Here is a 12220-nt window from a genome sequence, read left to right as displayed (position 1 = left end):
TTAATCTCAAGTACAAGAGAGGTTTAGGAGCTCTGTATTAGGAGTCCAATACAAATGTAGAAGATAAAAATCTCTTTAATCCAGGATCCCTTATCTTAATTATTTTTCTTATCAAAGTAAGCATAAAGTTGCAAACAATACACCAAAGCACTCAGACCTGAACACGTGTCATCCTGTCCCCTACCCTTCAGTTCTTTAACATTTTGCTTGAGAGACATGGGCAAGAGATGTTTCTCCAGGTCTCTCCTGGAGTTCAAAGTATTATTATAACCTCTCTCCTTATGGTTCTGTGTCATGGCTACCATGCTTCTGAGTGGGGGAAACTAATCTGTCCAAACATATTTTCAGTAATATTGGGTTCTCTGACTTCTCCCCAAGGAGAGTGAGCTAGCGTGAGTATAAATAGGAGTGTACCAGTAGCACAAATAGCAGCGGCGGAGACATGTCTGAACTTGGCCAAGTAGTAACCCGTCTGAAACCATGGATACATATTCGACACGGCTTCGCTGTGCCTCTGCTCCATTACCCAGGCTACTGTGGCTACACTGTTATTTATACTTGTGCTAGCTCAATGAGAGGTAACGTGAGTATGTGCACACAAGCAAGGGAATCACATCCCCATCTCATACTGTAGCTGTAGCCTAAACCTACAATGGGAGCAGTTAAAGGAGAAGTCATATAGTTTTTAAATGTTTTTGTTTTGTTTTTTCTTTTTAGGATCACATGCCATTGAACTCAATGGCAGTCTTTCTTTTGACTTTCAGTGGCAGTTTGGATTGGGGACCTAATGTGTTGTTGTTGATTTACAAAAAGAAATTTGGGGATATAGAGAGCTAATCACTGAGCAGCAATGAACTGTAGGAGTTTTACGCTGCCAACTGTAGGAATTGGGGGGAATAAAGGTCTTTTAATGGCTACACTTCTCTGCTTGCCTTAAGGTGATACCTCTGTACAGAAAGCAAATTTAGCACTCTTCATATGAAATGCTGGTTTACAATCTGACAATGTTTGCTGATTGTAAGTATCACAACTGCACTACTGGTAAAATTTAGTAGATTGATTGTTTGCAAAAGTCAATGGAGTTTAGTATTAGCTGGGAGCATGTTATTGCAGATGACAAATGCTTCAATAGGCAGCTACCTTTCTGTGAATTTGCTTGCTTCTAGTCCCAATAGTTGGGTATAGTAAGGACTGTCACTGAGTTGGTATTTTCCTGCAGGTAGCATCTGCTTTTACAAAGGACATTGCTTTGTCTTTCTCAGGTATCTTTATAAAATTTCATTTACATGGGAATTCTTTTTAATACGAATGCCTTTTTATAGTTTTAAAATATACGATACCAGCTACATTTTTTCAGAAGTGAGCAGTTATTTTGGGTGCCTCAATTTCTGAGTCCCCAGCTAGAGTCATTATAAATGGTTTTATTTTTAGAAGTGCTGAGCACTCACTCTCATAAAAATTAAGCACCTTACAGGTGTCTCAGGTTCTCTACACAGAAACGGAGGCACTCAAAATCACTAGTCACTTTTGAAAAGAGAGTAGCCTCCCTCCTGCCCCAGATACTACTCCTTTATGCATTTCATTTTGGCCCTACATAAGGAAAGCACCTATTATACACTCTAGGTACCTTGCACACATCTTACAAATGATATAGATCCATAGAGTGCAAAACTTACACTGAATCTGAAGGCCTATCCTTACCATATAATCACCATCTTCCCTCCCCACTCACAAACAAAATAGAAAATAAAAAATTGAACTACCATTGAGAGCAATAGCCCACCAAAACACTACCCTTCTCCCAATACCACCCCAAAGGCCCAGCAGCTCCATATTTCCCTGTGTGGGCTACTCACAGCAAATGTGGGGAGAACAGATTCCATGGGGTTTCTGCTACTTCCCCTCCCTCAGGTGGGTAAGTACTGGAGAGTGCACTCCAGTCCTTGGCTGCACTGATGGGTGTGGCTGGGGAAGTAATCTGCACTACATATAGGGCTGGCATCAATGGCTTCCCCCTGGAGCAAGTGGGAACCAGGGTCTCTCTCAGTCATAGTCTGTTTCTTGGTCTGATCTTGGGGCAGCACAAGTGCATGTTACCTCTTACTCAGGGCTTGTGGCAAAACCACTGTCTAGCCTTTTGCCTTGAGCACAAGACACAAAATGTTGGGGAAGATTTTGGAAACTTAATTCCGAAATGGTACTTCAGGCAGCCCTGCTCCAGCATTGTTGAACAGTTGTTATTTAATAATTTTCTACAGCCTTGTAAACACAAGAGACTGTATTTATACATCAGGGATTCAAACCAGTGGCAGGACTACAGGTAAAGTTTGATCAAATATAAAGGAGACAAACCCAAAGAAATGTCATGACTCATGGCTGTACAGAGTGACATCAGAGAGAGCAAAAAAAGCAAAACGTTTGAGTCACCTTAATCATATTAGTCCCAGCTGTTGTGAAAGAGAGGCATTAACTTAAGTGTATTATAGATGTGTTGCTATTAACGGCTACACATCGCATTGCTCAAGTGAAAGGTAGAGTGGGGAAGAAAAGACAAAATCAGATGCTGACTGAGTCTGAATATTCTCAGAGCATCTAAGATCATGACCGTCATAGCTCACCGCCTGCACCAAACAACATCAGAAAAATACATTCTGTTGACTGAAGTGTGAAGTCCAAGAATATCACACTGTGGCTTTGTAATTTGTCTTCTCCATAAAGTAGCAAGTAACTGCTATTCTGCCATAGCATCAAATGGAAGACATTGTGCTGCCTCTTGCTGGCCTGTACTACCAGCAAATTACAGCACCCTCCTTGATGGCTCTGCTGATCTGGCAGGCACATTGAGGAAATGGAATAAAGGCTCTGCCTACCCCCTACAAATCTGCAAAGGGTATTAAAAGGAAATCCAGTGACCACTGGCATACTTCAAAGTGTGCTAATCACCTCTAATGTAGATCACCAGAAATGCTACATGGAGTAAGTGTTAAAAATGGAGGGAAGTTCCATGTATAAATTCACCATGCTATCTACAGTAGAAGTCAATAAAAGTCAACATTTGTAAAGAGTTAACAAAGATATCTCTTGTTGTTCACGTAGGGAAAACTGTGCTAATCTCCAGAAGTGCCATATGGGAAAGGTTGGCAAATATTGACTTTTTAATGATGTCTTCTGCGTGTATATTTCTAAAGCTATAGGATGAATCTTATTTTATATTTTGTCTCCTTCCCTTTATAATCCAGCAGTTCTTGATCTTTGTCCAGTGCCAGAAGCAGAACATTGACCAGTGCAATCTCTTTATGATGCCAGGGCCTAAAACCAGGCGGAATGGCTCAGAGAACTCCAAGGACTCCCTGGTACTGTGAGAGTTTCATCACCAACACAATCTTTTCGGTTATATTTTTATATGAAGAAGATCAGAGGCATAATGATAACAGGTGAAATGATCAGAAGTAAGATATTACTCATAGATTTTAAGGTCAGAAGGGACCATCATGATCATCTAGTCTGACCTGCTGCACATTGCAGGCCACAGAACCTCACTCACTCACTCCTGTAATAGACCCCTAGCCTCTGGCTGAGTTATTGAATTCCTCAAATCATGATTTAAAGACTTCAAGTTACAGAGAATCTACCATTTACACTAGTTTAAACCTGCAAGTGATCCATGTCCCATGCTGCAGAAGAAGGAGAAAAATTTCCAGGGTCTCTGACAACCTGACCCAGGGGAAAATTCCTTCCTGACACCAAATATTATGATCATTTAGACCCTGAGCATGTGGGCAAGATAGTTTTTTGATAGTTTTAGCAATAGTTTGTATGAGAAATGCTGGTACCCTGCCATCTGGAATGGTGGTGTTGACAATCTCCAAAAATAAAGGATCCACGCAATGTCTTTCCTCTAGATTTTACCATCCAGGAAGATAAGTGGGTAAAATCCAAGTGTGATGCCCACCATCTTTCACAGTAAAAGCATGTGAGTTATGCAAGGAGAGAAGACTTCATACTGTTCCACCTGACATTGACGTCTACCAAAAGTGCTTTCCATCTGGTCTGAATTCAACCATTTTTAGCTATAAAATAGATCAAAAACTTCCCTCAGAAAAGCACTCACATTTATATCTGAATGAATATAACCCAAATTCACCAGGCTGTCTGGCATCCAGAACAGTTCTACTAGTCGAGTTCACAGATCATGTGGCAATGAAAAGAAAACTTTCCCTCGCATCCAGCACAGAATTGTGTTATGTTTAAGTATATTAAGTTGCCAGTAGCTTGTGGCCTACAACACTATGGTTGGAGCACCATCTCCTTGGTGCCTTTGTGGATTGATGGTGGCAGTGACCAAGACTGCCACAATAATTTCAGCTCACCAAATACAGGAGTCACTCAAGTCTTAATCATTAAAGAATCCTAACGAATGATGATTAATCATGTCTAAGTGACGTAAAAAATAAATGGAGTAAAAGTGCTGTATCTATTTTATGTACGTGAAAAAATAATTGTAATATTTTACATGTATATAGCTCTTTCCATCAGAGGATCTCAATGATCTTTATATTAGCTTTGTGACAACACTCAGATATAGGAAAGCATTACTATCCCCGTTTATAAGGTCACAAAGGAGGTCTGCATTTGCAAAAACAAAAATTAAAACCTGTTTCCCCAGTATGAATTTTGTTTGTCATAGGTTTTCCAGATACTCGACTCCTTGCAGCACCTCTGTGAGAGTGGTCTAGGCAATTTGGAGCGCCTAGATGTTTCATGGTTGCTGGCTGAGGTTCTATGGATGGCATGTTACCAGTTGTCAATCCTGTCCATTGCCTTTGGCCTCGTGTTTATTTATGTAACAATGTGCACATTTTGTGCCTTCTAAACATTTGCTCTGAATCCTGGCTGTTCCCCAGCCATCTTGAATTCCTGAAGTGGCCTCTATGCAAGAGAACAAAAGGAACATTTCCTTTATAACACAGAGGCAAAATGTCATTTCCTTGTTCAGGCACAAAATCTTGTTTTACTAATTCACTGTGGAGTGCAATGAGGAAACAGCTGAATAAGCTCCCCACCCCCTTTTCAGTCCACTGCACACACAAACTGGTGTTCCCCTGTCAGAACAGGCACATTCTTATCACTCAGCATCTGTTTCCTTTTTTCTCAGGCTTGTTTACCAGCTTTTTCATTGAGAAGCGTCCCTATAGAGGGTATTTTTTTTTACTATCTTATTCATTCATGAGAGAGTTACACCTCCCAGATGCAGCTATTTAATGCGATCTAAAAGCTAGGTATGTAATTTTTTTCCTCTGACTCATATCCTATCAAATAAAGAGCTACAATGCAGTACAAAACTTTTGAAGTCAAGGCTGTTTATAGTGACAGTTAATTTAAACAATATTCCTTTAAATGACCTTTTGTGCTGCTACATATTCTTTGGCAGCAGAAAGCCCAGTAGCAAAACTATTTTCCATTTCAGTCTAAGACTAAATAGATTATTTTAATAAACTATTACAATCTGTATGTAAGCGATCTAAGATATTTTTATATAAATACTGATTTTAGAAGTTCATTATGAACACAAAATAATCTAGAATAAAGAGGCTCATCAGGTTTGTAAAGGATGGAGTCAAATTGCTATTTCCAGGAGTTTCCATGGAAACTTCTGTCCTAAGCAATTCTCTCTACAAAACACACTGATGTTATTACCATCTTGTTGCTAAGCTTCCTTGACAAAAGAAAAAAAAAGGAAAACCAACAACACACTTGTACCATTATAATATCCACCGTAGCTACCCAACATGGTGGTGAATGGTCTATAATATGAAACCTCCAGGGTTACTTGTAGCATAGTCTAGAAATGAGAATTTAGGCATCTTCAGAATCTAAACATTGATCCATCAGTTATTTTGAAAGTATGATGTGTTTCAATTCAAAACTGCTTCATGGCAAATTTATATTCCACCTTATGTATAATGTGCCAAATTCACTCTAAAGCTTGTTACATTAGTCCTTACCATAGGGCTGCAAATTTTTGTCTGCACTAGTGGGTCATGTACTAACTGGGCAGCGCACCTCCTGGTGCACACTAAAAGTTTCCTAGTGAGCATTAATATAGTCTCATTTCAAACAGTCCAAGGTACTAAAGCAATTTGTAGACAAGCTCTGATTTATGTCGTGCAACCATATCAACATCAATATGCTTGCTTTTAAGAGTATCTGAGGGCAGATTTTAATCCTATATGTTCTTTGTTATGATATATGTTGGAAATCCATCAATAGCAAAAGAGAGAGAAGCCATTTGTGAAGATAGGGATTAGGGAAGTAGTAGGTGATTTTTGTCTCAGTTACAAATAGGAGACATGGACCTGAACCAAAACAGTAAATCCAAACATTTCCAAATTTGAGGGTTCAAATTCTTTCTGACAGAAAGTTCAGTCTCTGCTCCCTTGTCTACTCCTGAAGCAATACAAACTGCCCCTTAATCAGGGCTTCTGGGGTATCCACAATCTAGCCTAAAATGGGAGCAGATTTCATAGGACAAGAATGCATATATGAGATTGATGTTAACATTTTGGTATTCTGCCTTATTCTGTAAACTACTACTTTGTATTTATATATTTGCTTTAATAATACATTCCAGGTTACTTCTACAGGATTTCTTTTCTTTTCTGTAGACATTTTTAGATATTGTATTTTTTTTTCCCTAAAAAGACTCTTAAAATAGTTACAGGTCTCTGGTGTCTTCTTTTCAACTACTATATATTGTTGATTAGGAGACCGAATGTTGTCTACTATCTAGACAACTACCTAGGCTGGTTTTAATAGCCTCTATAAATGAGTTCAATTTTATTGAAATATGTCAGAACCCTTAGCAAATATTACATTCATTAGTAGCCTTCTATGTCATGGTTATTAATGACATGTACCCAACATATTGATTGTAAGATATTCTTACACAAAGCAATTGTATACTGTAGCAAAGATTTTAATATTTAATTAAATGTTCTGTATTAATAAACAATAATTCAATAGATCACCAAATGCAAAATTCTACAGTGAAGGCTATATAAATTATTGAGCAATCTCAAAAGTGTGAGCTTTAATACATTAAATTCAAGGACATCTGGTCAACATGCTTACACAAATGAAAAATACTGTACTTTATATCGATGCGATGTATTGGGATTCTTTTATACTGTATCATGAGTAAATTCAGATTTTGCTAATCACTTACTCCTTAGAAATGCTGTTTCTGCTTCAGGAACCTGGATTAACATTACAAGGGGGAAAAAGGTGAATTTGAGAAGCAATGGGCTTTTCTCCTACCCTCGCTCACATCTTAACATAAAGGAAGACTCTTTAATCTGCCAAAAGCTGTCATTTGCAGCTTCAACTTTTCCATGGTTTTCTCGAATCCCCAAATTAGGAATTTCCCACATCCCAAATCTGCTATGTATCTGATTGTTAACAGTCCCATTTACAGAGCACTTTGCTCAAGATTAAGGTGGGTTTCCCGCTTTGAAAGTTTCGTGATATGCTACATTTCTATCTAAGGTAGTTTTCTCTTGCTGTACGAAATCCTTTTAAAATGAATTGCTAAATTGCCTCTACATTTTAATTTATGACACAATTATTCAGTAATCACATGCAGTGCTCCAGTCTAAACCATTTTATGTCATGATATATGTGTCATTTCATTCTCACACTGTTTTTGTGGTGGATGCTAAATACGTATACATATAAGATGCATGATTTAGTAGTGTTTTTTGTTTGTTTTTTTAATCCTTCCACAGAGAAGAACTCTGTAGCTTGATCCTGCAATTATAAGATTTTTCTAGTACAAGGGTACTACATTTGAGCAATGAGCTCTCAATCTATATTCTTTAGAGGTAGGCTAATTACCTACCCAGGACGAGTAGTTCTGCTAATCATTTTTTCTGTAACATTGTACCTGATTGTTGTTATCAATTTTTGCATTTTTTAAAAAATTAGTTTCAATATGACAAAGCTCTTTTACAGCAACGATAATATGTCATAAAATTTAAGGGCTTTGGCCCAGATTTGCAAAGGTACCCCCGATTAGGATGCCTAACTCCCAGTTTTAGTCTCCACCAAACTCCTGCCTAAACTCACTTTGTGCCTAAATTTTTGCGTAGTTCCCTAAGTGACTAATGTGTTGCCCACCTTATAACTTTTAGTCCAGTAGATAAAGCATTTACACAGGTTGTTGGAGACTCAGTTTTAATTCCCCTCAGCTTGAGTGGAAGAAAGAATTTAAAGAGGGGTCTCCCACCTCCAAGAAGGGTGCTCTAACCATTGAGGTATGGGACATTCAGAGATGGGGGTTCCTTCCATCTCTCCTGCTGTAACTGTTCCACTGTGAATAAATAATGAAAAAATAATTGGGCTTGAAAGAGAGAATGAGTGAGAATGACACTGTGGTCTAGTGGTTAGGGTAACAAGCTGGTAGATCCAGGGGCCAGTCTCCCTTGCTCCAGTGAATCTGCATTGCACTGCCTAAATTCTTTTGTGGATCCAGGCCTTTCTGTTTAGCATGATATTGAAAAGATGCTGGATAGTTTAATCACTACCAACTCATTAAAATTAACTGAACGTTATTGAATTAACTGAGTTAACATGAAGCAGAACTGTTCCTATCGGTTCTTGCTAATATATGACTTAAGAACAGATTTTCATGAGAACAAAGTTTCCAATTATGCACCCAAATAAAATGGTCAGAGCTAAGCATCCAGCAGAATCAATTTTTTCTCTATAAGAGCTGCTGAGGGCTGCACACTTTTGAAAATCTGACCGAACTGAGCTCTTTTGAGAATCTGAAACCTATTTAGGTACCTAAAATAAGAATTTTAGGATCCTACTGGTGCTTAGCTGTTGTGAAAGTGTGGTGCCCAGTTTTTTTCAGTACTTTATAGTAAATGTAAGCAAGTATTATGTTTCTAGGAACAGAGCAATCACCAACTAAGCAACAACTTATCAAAAAAGTTTATTTTCAAAATTAATATGTGGAAAAACCATCAGGTCACAGGGTTCATTTGAATTTGAAAATGTAAGCCTTGTAGGAAACAGGAATTACACTGAGAAGGCCCTATGAAATGAGCTGCAGACAGAGTAATTTTTAAAGACAACACAAAATGTTATTTATCGCTTCACTCCTGGTAAGCATTTCCCAACACCTTTGTCCTGCAACTGCAGTGACAAATCTTGTGATGAATGAATTATGCGTGTGAATGAATGAGGAACAAATTACAGGCAGATGAAGGACCAGATTAATGGCAACAGCACCAGGTGTCATATTTGAAAAGGAACAAGATTCCTATAATGATTAAATACCAAAATACCTCCCTGAAACATTTTCAGAGGTCTGGATCTTCAAAGTGTTTATATAACAATAAAAAGGCAATGGCTGAGAATTTGTATGTGATGAGAGTGTCCCATAAAAGGATCCTTTTACAGTAGGGCTAAATACATAAACACATACATTTATAGAGAGAAAAAGAGGGTGAAATCCTAGCCTCACTGAAATCAATAGGAGTTTTGCCATTTACTTCAATAGGTCCGGGATTTCATCCAGAATGTGTGTGTGTGTGCGCTCATTGACTTCTGGCCCTTAAAGTTTTGGAGGTACCTAGTTAATATCCTTTCCTTCTTATCTAATACAGTGTGAGACACTGGAATGTCTTGCTACTACCATGGGACAGATTATAAATCCTAAAGTAGTTTTATTTCCCAAACTTTTTCAAATCTTTCTGGTTGTGATTCAAAGTGTTTCAGACCCAAATCTCCCAAGGTTCACTCCACCCTTAGTTCCTAATACTTTAATTTCAGTATTTTTGTCTAAAATGTCAGAGGGTTATAGTGTGTCTTGGGGCCACAATCCTGAGTATACCCTTCTAAAACATAATGTATCCTGGGGCTCCCTCTTGACTTTGGAGGGAGAGGAATTTTCTACTCGTCTTTTCAGAAGTGCAGCTCAACACTCATCATCATCAGTGTCCAGCCAACTCCACTAGCAGCTGAATGGGGCTAAGGGTGGATCCATGACAACTCTCAATACCCACTCCTTTCCCTCCCACTTGCTCTGAGGGGAAGTATTGCTAGCCCAGCCTCTTGCATTCCTCTGAGCACAGGAAGCCACAATCCAAGAGGCTTTAATGCAGCCTTTAATTCAACCCTGGTGGAGAGACGCCTTTACCTCCCATGCCCAAGTTAACATTAGAGAGAGGCAACCTAACACAGAAATGGTTCAAAAAGAGTTGTCTGCCCATCTTGCGGCTTTGGAAAGGGAAAATGTACTGGCTGATCATAATTAATGAGTATTTTAAGTGCTTCTTCCACTGCTGGAAGCATCATTCCTAATGGGAATTGGTCATTACTAATAACTAATGACTGATTTACCCATTAACTTTACAATCAACATTAGCCTTGCTTTCCTAACAGAAAGTAATGCACTTTAGCGAAAACATTAAACATAGCTTCCTTTCTTTTTTCCCAGTTAAGCTTCCAAAATTTCCATTACATCTGATTGAAATCAACATTTGTTTTAAAGCATAAGGCACAGTAAGTAGCCCACACGAGGAACTTTCTATTAGTTTAATGACTAATGTCTAATGGTTACAGCAGATAAGTATATGACTGAAGTCTGGAATGTATAAACTGTGCTGCTTTTCTTCTTGGATCCATAAAATGGTGTCATAAAGTGTTGGTGAGATAAAGAGACTCACCAGCTGGTGCATCCCCTCATTGTAGGACATAGCATAAGAGGGTATCCTCCACAGGCATCCCCCACTGCCAACAGCCTTCCAGTCTCCTTGTGACTCAGCCATCTGTCCAGGTCACATATAATCCCAGTCATTTAGGGGTAAATACAGTCCTGTACCTTTGTAGTCCACCATCTTTACACCCTTCAGCCTAACTTCAGACTTAATAATTCTTTCCAGACTTTTTCTCCAGGGCCTCTGCACTATCTTACTCAGTGGGCCAGTAGGGAAACCAGGCCATCCCTCTATTTTGAGTTCTAAGCCAGGCACCCTACAATAAACATCTAAGGTCTGTCTGTTCAGACCCATCACTTCCTCCCTGGGCTACTTCTTACTACAGCCTGCCTGTATGTCTTTCCACCAGCTCCTTCCCTTGCACATTCCCAAAAGAAAAACATTATAGTCCCAGTGAACAAAGCACATGTAAAAGTCCCATGCCACGCCTATTGGTCCCTAGGGAGGCTCTGGCATCTAGCAATATCTGGTTATTCCCTGTCCCCAGCCAGTCTTTCCTTTAGGGGGCCAATATAAGAGGCTCTCTCCTCCTCCCAGTCAGCCTCTATTGGGCTTATCTCCTCTTAACCCTTCCCTTCAGGCTTGACACCTCTTACAGGTAAAGCAGGGGCGGGGCTGACTGAACCCACAGGTTCTCATTAACCCCTTCCAGCCTATTATTCCAGTCATTATTTCTTACACTAATCTAAGAGTCCATGACAACTGGATTGTGTCTGTGTGGCTCCTGTTGACTTCAATGGGGATGCTACAAGCACAGAATTTGGACCTAGGAATGGTCACGTAGTAATGCTGTTCACTGCCATTCAATAGTCCGATGTTTAATTTTCAGTCCGGGATTCCCAGGAAATGCCCTGTGGCTAGTCCCTCTTGCCAGGAGAATTTAGGATTCTACTACATGGAAAGCAGAGCTAAGGGGTGAAATCCTGACCCAGCTGAAGTTAAGGGCAAGTCTTCCATCAAATTCAGGAAGGCCATGATTTCAACCCAGGTGTTTTAATAAGAGATTATAGCTTTCACATAAAAAGCAAAAGATACCATTATGGTTGCAAACAAGTTTCCCTTATAGACCTCCAAGGCTTTAGTGGCTCCTTATTATAAACACACCAAGAGACAACTGTGTTATGAACAGGCCCTCTGACATGGCTGAGGTTGTGCTTTTCAGGGTAGGGGTTTCTAAAGAGCTCAGCATTAGCCTAACTCTGCTCCCATTATTGTCATGGTAAAACTTCCAATGACTTTTGAAAACCCACCCAAAGTGTTCCTAGGGTGAGTTATTAGATCCAGTATGTTCATTGCACAGCAGATACACCAGGACATTGAAAATGGGGGAAAAAAGCAGCACTCCTATAATGGCTGAAGAACAGGTCTTAATAATAATCAATGCACTGACTGCAAAGTACGGCACAGTCCCACTCCCAAAAAGATTACTTGTATTG

This window comes from Emydura macquarii, unplaced genomic scaffold (genome assembly GCF_026122565.2).
Source record: "Emydura macquarii macquarii isolate MOO-44397 ecotype Brisbane River unplaced genomic scaffold, CSIRO-AGI_Emac_v2 contig_719, whole genome shotgun sequence".
NCBI lineage: Eukaryota > Metazoa > Chordata > Testudines > Chelidae > Emydura > Emydura macquarii.
The sequence above is the reverse complement of the archived record's forward strand: the minus strand, read 5'-3'. Positions refer to the sequence as shown.